We start from the raw sequence: 6,658 nt of genomic DNA on the forward strand, positions 1-6,658 counted from the left end.
CTTTGAGAAGACGTAAGAAGAACAGTACGCAAGCAGGCTAAGCAGGCGCCATTTTTCCTTAGGTATTTTGAAGGATACAATCTGGAGTGACATATACAAGTGTCAGCAAATAAACAGTGAATATTAGATAGTAGTGGGGTCCGGAGAGGTCAGTAAGTAGTGATCAGTTGTTGGATCAAAACAAGGCGATATAAGAAAAGGGACAACAATTGAGTGTCCTAAATCCAGGCATATACCAAGGGAAGAATGGAAGCTGAGGTGTCATATATGTCAGGGGAAACATACCATATAAATCATTATAATTCCCAACAATATACTATATAGTCATCAACAATGATATACCACCAGATATAAATATATATATATATACCAAGGGAAGAATGGAAGCTGAGGTGTCATATATGTCAGGGGAAACATACCATATAAATCATTATAATTCCCAACAATATACTATATAGTCATCAACAATGATATACCACCAGATATAAATATATATATATATAGTGTGTAAACGTGGGATTATATTATATATTATTATCTGGGAATACAAGTCATTCAGACTCCACTGATAGACAACAAGGTCCCCCCAATCAGTCCGTCACCTTCCAGTCTCTGTAGCAGAATACCAGGATGGAGTCTAGACAACACCTCCCACTGACTCCGCCCCCCTCCATGACTTGGATTCCTTAGTGGAGATGACACCTTGGAAGAGGATTGAACCCCAAGGCCCTGATTCACTATTGGGCGTGGGCGCATATTCATGGGCTTAAGCCCAATTTTCATGGGTGTCCGTCTATTTTTTACCCTGCAACCTAATTCACTATTGAGCAGAGCCCATAAGCAGATGTCCAATCTAATTTACAAAAAGACACACGCCCGAAATCAGACTCACAGGCCTTGATTCACTAAGATGTGAGTGTATTAGCAGAGACTGACCATTCAGGCAGACTCCGGTCAATCAATCAGTCGTCTGACCAGCGTCTAGCAAGCTCATTGACGAGCGTCTACTGACTACTTTGCTATCACTAAATGTGGTATCCCATCTGGCACATTTTTAGGTGCAATACCGGATATGTTCGCTAGATGGCGCACAAGCGCGGGCTTTATTAACATTGCCGTTCTTATGATGGCAAAATAGAATCCTTAGAATGTAATAAATAGTACACCTGTGTTAGAATTTTCTATTTTCTTCTATTTATTTTCTTGCTGTGTCTCCAAAATGATCAGGAAACTAATGCATTTACTAATGAATGTCATACATTCTGTACTCAAATGTTAAACATTTTCACACTTATATCTCAAATAATTGATATACTTCTAATTTCCCAATATAGTTATATATCTTCATTCTCTGTAATCACATAACTATTCTATGGTAAAGACAAGTGCAGCGCTATAAATGCATGTGATCAATAATGAACGCATGTAAAAACCAAAAAGTGCAAAGAATTGCAACAATGATGTAATATTGTAAATGGTGCTAAAATAAGTTCATAGAATCATTCCTGAATAATGGAATGTCCTTGGTGTGAGAGTACCAACTCAGAGAGTGCCTATGAATGACACGTGTGGTCTCTCCGTGACGGACAGTAGTGCATGAACCCGTGAAAGGTAAACCACCCTTGGGACTGGTCTACACTCACCAGAACAAAAGTATTAATGTGCATGGGTTATACACATCACACATCTGGGGGTGCAGCGGTATGCTGGCAGCTATGGGTTAGTCATCCAGCTCCATCCATCCATCAGGGTGGGTGCCCAAATGGTCCTGGGGAGGAATTAGCTCAGCCACAGGAGTCAGAAAGGTGCTCAATAGTGTAGTACACTGTCACAGGGGTGGATGACCTTTCACGAGTTCATGCACTACTGTTCGTGGTTATATTGATCTTGTGTAATACCATTTTAGTAGTCTATATCAGTGACCAGCTCGCTTTATCATTTTTAAACAATGTAACTATTCTACATTATAGCTCAAACTGTGTCTCCCACAGTGGTTTAGTGGTTAGAGCTCAGAACTTACAGCACTTGGGTCATGGGTTCTAATCCCAGTCATGGCAACATCCCAAAAAAATGGAGATCAATTTTCTGGGTTGTGTCAGTGTCAGGAATATTGATCAATCAATTATGATTTTGCCTAATGACTAGAAAGTGGATGAATGTTACCTATGTCCTGTTCTTCTGCCAGTTAGGAAATGTGCAAGATTCATGCCGTGTATATTTCATTGTAACATTTTTCCCTTTTAAATCTGTCTCCTTATACAACTTGACCCCCTCTCCCACCCCGTCATCACCTGTCCCATATGCAAATCTATGGATCACCGCCCCACTCTTTAACTATCTATTTACTGATCAAGTGAATGTGTCTCATTTTCTATCAGCTACAGCTCAGATCTCACATTATTATACGATTGCTGATTGTATTTCACCACTAGTCTGATTGAATTCACAATTCCTGGTCAGTCCTGTTCCCTGACCTCTAATAACCTTTAGGGCCAGTTCACACTACATGTGTTTCAGTTGCTTTTTCAGCATCACAAATGCACAGAAAGAAGGTTATATGGTTGTCAATGTCATAGTTCACATCAGCACTTGCATTTTCAGTGCATTGCAGGTGCTGTAAACAAAGTTGACCACGTTGCATTGTTTCTGCACAGAACTGTACTGGAACACATTGAAACGTCCTTGAATGTACTAAAACGCACATGTCCCTAACTACATTGAATACAAAGAAAATAGAAAAAAATAAGTGGAAGGGATACAAAAATGCAATGTAAACATGTCCAAAACGCATCCAAAATGTACTGGAACACACTAAACATGCATGCCAAAAGGGCATGAAAAAACCCATCAGGAACACATCTAGACTGTTTCTATAGTGTGAACCGGCCCTTAGGACTTGTTCACACCATTGGTGGGGCAGAAACGCATGCAAGAACACACATTTTCCAGCACAGCAAAGAAATGCAATGCCCTATGTAGATGTGCGCAGGTACCATGATGAAAACGTTGTTGCACCTACACACGTCTATTAAAAACAGCCCCATTCACAGCCACAAATACGCATGGCACCACACTATTGTGCGGTTAGGTGCGACACACTTGGAAAATAACATAAAAATAAGCCAACATGGCTAAAACATATCTTGAAAATATGGGGACTCTGATATCCGGCGACAGTCCGTTCACGAACGAGAAGCAATTCTGCACCCTAAAACCAACATAGAGGAAAGGGATGGTCAAATTGCTGTGCTGCTTCCAAACCACCTCTGGCATGCCAGGGTCATTATGCAGGTCCTCGATGCCAGTTCTTGCCTGCGGCCACAAAATATCCACTGGCCACAAGTGAAGGTGAGTGGAGGACGTGAAGGTGGATTTCTACCAGCTTCAACCGCAAGCAGTACCACTCCTGAAAAATGAGAGCAAATAATCATTGACACGTCATCATGACAGTCAATTCTCAGTGCAGGCTATCTAGAGGGTCTTTCCTTTTTAACCATTTCAAGAGTTCAAGGAAACATTCTTGGAGCATCTACTGTGTTTGGAAAGGCCAAAGGCCCCCCCCCCTCCCCCAGGCACACTAATGCTTATGCAGGCCATAGACGGGGAGAAAAACAGCCGATTTTTCTTTTAAAAAATGAAAAATCGGTTGTTCAAGCGGCCGACGTTACCAGCAATGGTAAAAAAAAAAATCGGCCGATTTTCATCCCGTCTACAGCCGGCAAAAAGTGTCCCTGCAGAGAGCTCCGCTATTTCTTTGACAGTTCTTTGACATTTATAGCGGTTGCAACAATGTATTTGTATCCATTTCGGATACAGATGTTTTTATTCGGAAACAAATAGATACAATGTTGCAACCGCTGTAAATGTCAAGGAACTGTCAAAGAAATAGCGGAGCTCTCTGCAGGGACACTTTTTGCCATACTGGAATTCCTCTCATTTTTCATCCTTCTTCTTCCTCTTCTTCTTCCTCTTCTTCTTCATCATCATCCTCTTCTTCCTCTTCATCATCTTCTTCTTCTTCTTCATCATCATCATCCTCTTCTTCATCATCTTCATCATCATCATCCTCTTCTTCTTTTTCTTCTTTTTGTCTTCCTCTTGCAGGTCACTGCTCATGTGCAGATTTTTTATCAGTAAAAAAATCGGCCGATTTGCCCATCATTGCCGCGAAAATCAGCCGATCGGCAAATTCGGCCGTTTTTTTCCAACTTTACCAAAAAAAAAAATCTGCCAAAATACCGAAAAACGGCCGAACAAATAGCCCACTAACGATCCGAAAATCGGCCGATTTTATTTTCGGCCGAAAAATCGGCCGATTTTCGACCCATCTATGGCCTGCATGAGATATGGTGTGGCCCTAGGGTCAATGTGTGTTTAGAATACTTCCAAAATGCACATACAAAAACACTCCATCCAAATGCATGTTGCATTTCTATAGCATGTTAAATAGAAGAATAACGCACTTCCATAATGTTAACATGCGCAAGTAAAAATAGACAAAATCCACATCCTTTTATTCTGGCTTCACATACATGCATTGTGGTCTAACACCGCACTCCTGGGCAAATCACATGCAATTTGTGTGCGTTGCAATTAGAGACAAACATTTTGCACACCTCAAATTGCACCGCATCCGGGCCAAAAATGTGCAGGACCCTTTTTCAGGGTATGCACATGGGTGTGAATAGGCATGCCATCCAATTTGGCAAATCGCAATACGCTTTGTGTACCAATATTGGTGTGTTGGTAACTTCACCTAGAAAGCCGCAGCAGGTGGCATGAAGGGGTTGCGGTTGTGATGCGGTGCAGCGCTTGCACAGAAAACACTGCAAATTTCACATCGCATCTGTGTGACACCAGAATGTGCCAATATGTGGCTTGACAAAGCACAGTGGTCAGTGCAGATTATTTTCAATCCATGTTTTTTTACACTTTTCATTCACTGGTTTAACTCAGGTGATCATTAATCACAATTATCTCCGGAGATCACATGCAGCCCCTCAACCATCTACACAGATCTCTGGAAATCTATACAGATCTCCTTGAAAAAAAGTCTCCTCTCCTCTTCGGAAAACAATTGTCCTCCACCTCATAAACAGGGGGACAGAGAAGACTTCTCCTTGATAACTAAAATCAGATGAATTATCTGTGCTTAATAAACATACACCAATACTGCAAATGCATTGTACTGTCCAAGGCATTGCACACAAACGCATTGCACACTAGAAATGTCAAATGCGTTAGTGTGTACAGTGCATGAGTGTAAAATGCTTTAGTGCACACTGCAGTGTACAACGCATTGCACACTGTAATACTCTGTACAAAGTAATACCGTGTACACCCACACATTGTAGACTGTAATGCACTGTACTCTGTCATGCAGGATGGAGCAACGCATTGCACACTGTGATACCGTGTACACCCACACATTGTAGACTGTAATGCACTGTACACTGTCATGCAGGCTGGAGCTACGCATTGCACACTGTGATACGCTGTCCACTGTCATGCAGAATCCAGCAACGCATTGCACACTGTTATACCATGTACACCAACACATTGTAGAATGTAATGCATTATACGCAGTATACATGTCCAGATATTCAAAGATTAGCCATGAAGGCCTAGCTGGTTTCCTATTTGGCGACCGCAGATAGCCGAATAACGCTACACTGCATCCAGGCAGCTCTGGGAGGGTGTCATATGACATCCTGGCAGAAGGCGCTCTCCATGATTGCTGTGTCCTAAGGACACAGCTGATCACGTGATGTGGTAAAGACCAATCACAGCGGCTTTTTACCATGTGATCAGCCATGTCCAATGACACGCTGATCACCGGGAAACGCATTTGCAGGGTCTTGGCTGCACTTTCATCACGCTGTCAGAATGTGTGGAAAGTACTGCCGAGAACCAGCAGTTATCAAAGCAGGGGTCGGCCCCGATGATCAGTGCCCACCAGTGCCACCCAACAGTTCCGCCCACCTGTGGCCAGCAGTGCCGCCTCATCAACGCACATCAGTGTTGCTAAATTACCAGTTTACCAAATGTTATAATATAAACAGACTTTTATTCATTATGAGCTATTTTGTGGTTTATCGAGCAAAAAGTGAAACTCACAGCAGCAAGTCAATACCACCCAAAGAAAGCTCTATTTGTCTGAAAAAACTGATACAAATTTAAGATGGGTACAATGTGGCATGACCGCACAATTGTCATTCAAAGGGTAACAGTGCAGAAAGATGAAAATTGGCCGGGACAGGAAGGGGGTAGGAGTACCCAGTAGGCAAGTGGTTAATATCATTGACCCATCAATACCCAGGAGCTAATGTACAGATAAGTAGCATGTGCACCAAGTGAGATTCTGCTAGGCCCCACCCACAAAATTACAATTACTTGTCCCTCACATGTTCTAAACATATTTGCAATGGCCACAGTTACTTTACATATAAGGATCATCTCCTCAGTTGAGAACTGTGCTCTCGCCATGTCCAAATGCCAATAAAGTTATCAAAATTTTCAACCAACACAAAACCTCCAACCACTTCTCATCCACTTACACTCCCAACAACCACTTCCGGGTGCGTGCGCACCAGATGACGGACTTCCAGGAGGATAGCTGCTCGTGCGCCATGGGGGACACCTGTTTGGCGTTTATTTG

General features: G+C 42.3%; 1 protein-coding gene across 1 annotated transcript in view; it reads left to right on the plus strand.

Annotated features, from left to right (window-relative positions):
* LOC149460606 (uncharacterized) overlaps positions 1-6,658 on the plus strand; it is a 345,151-nt gene that overhangs the window by 146,440 nt on the left and 192,053 nt on the right. The window lies entirely within an intron of this gene.

This window comes from Staurois parvus, unplaced genomic scaffold (assembly GCF_062004578.1).
Source record: "Staurois parvus isolate SC_StPar_1 unplaced genomic scaffold, SC_StPar_1.0 ptg000224l, whole genome shotgun sequence".
In the NCBI taxonomy this organism is placed as follows: domain Eukaryota; kingdom Metazoa; phylum Chordata; class Amphibia; order Anura; family Ranidae; genus Staurois; species Staurois parvus.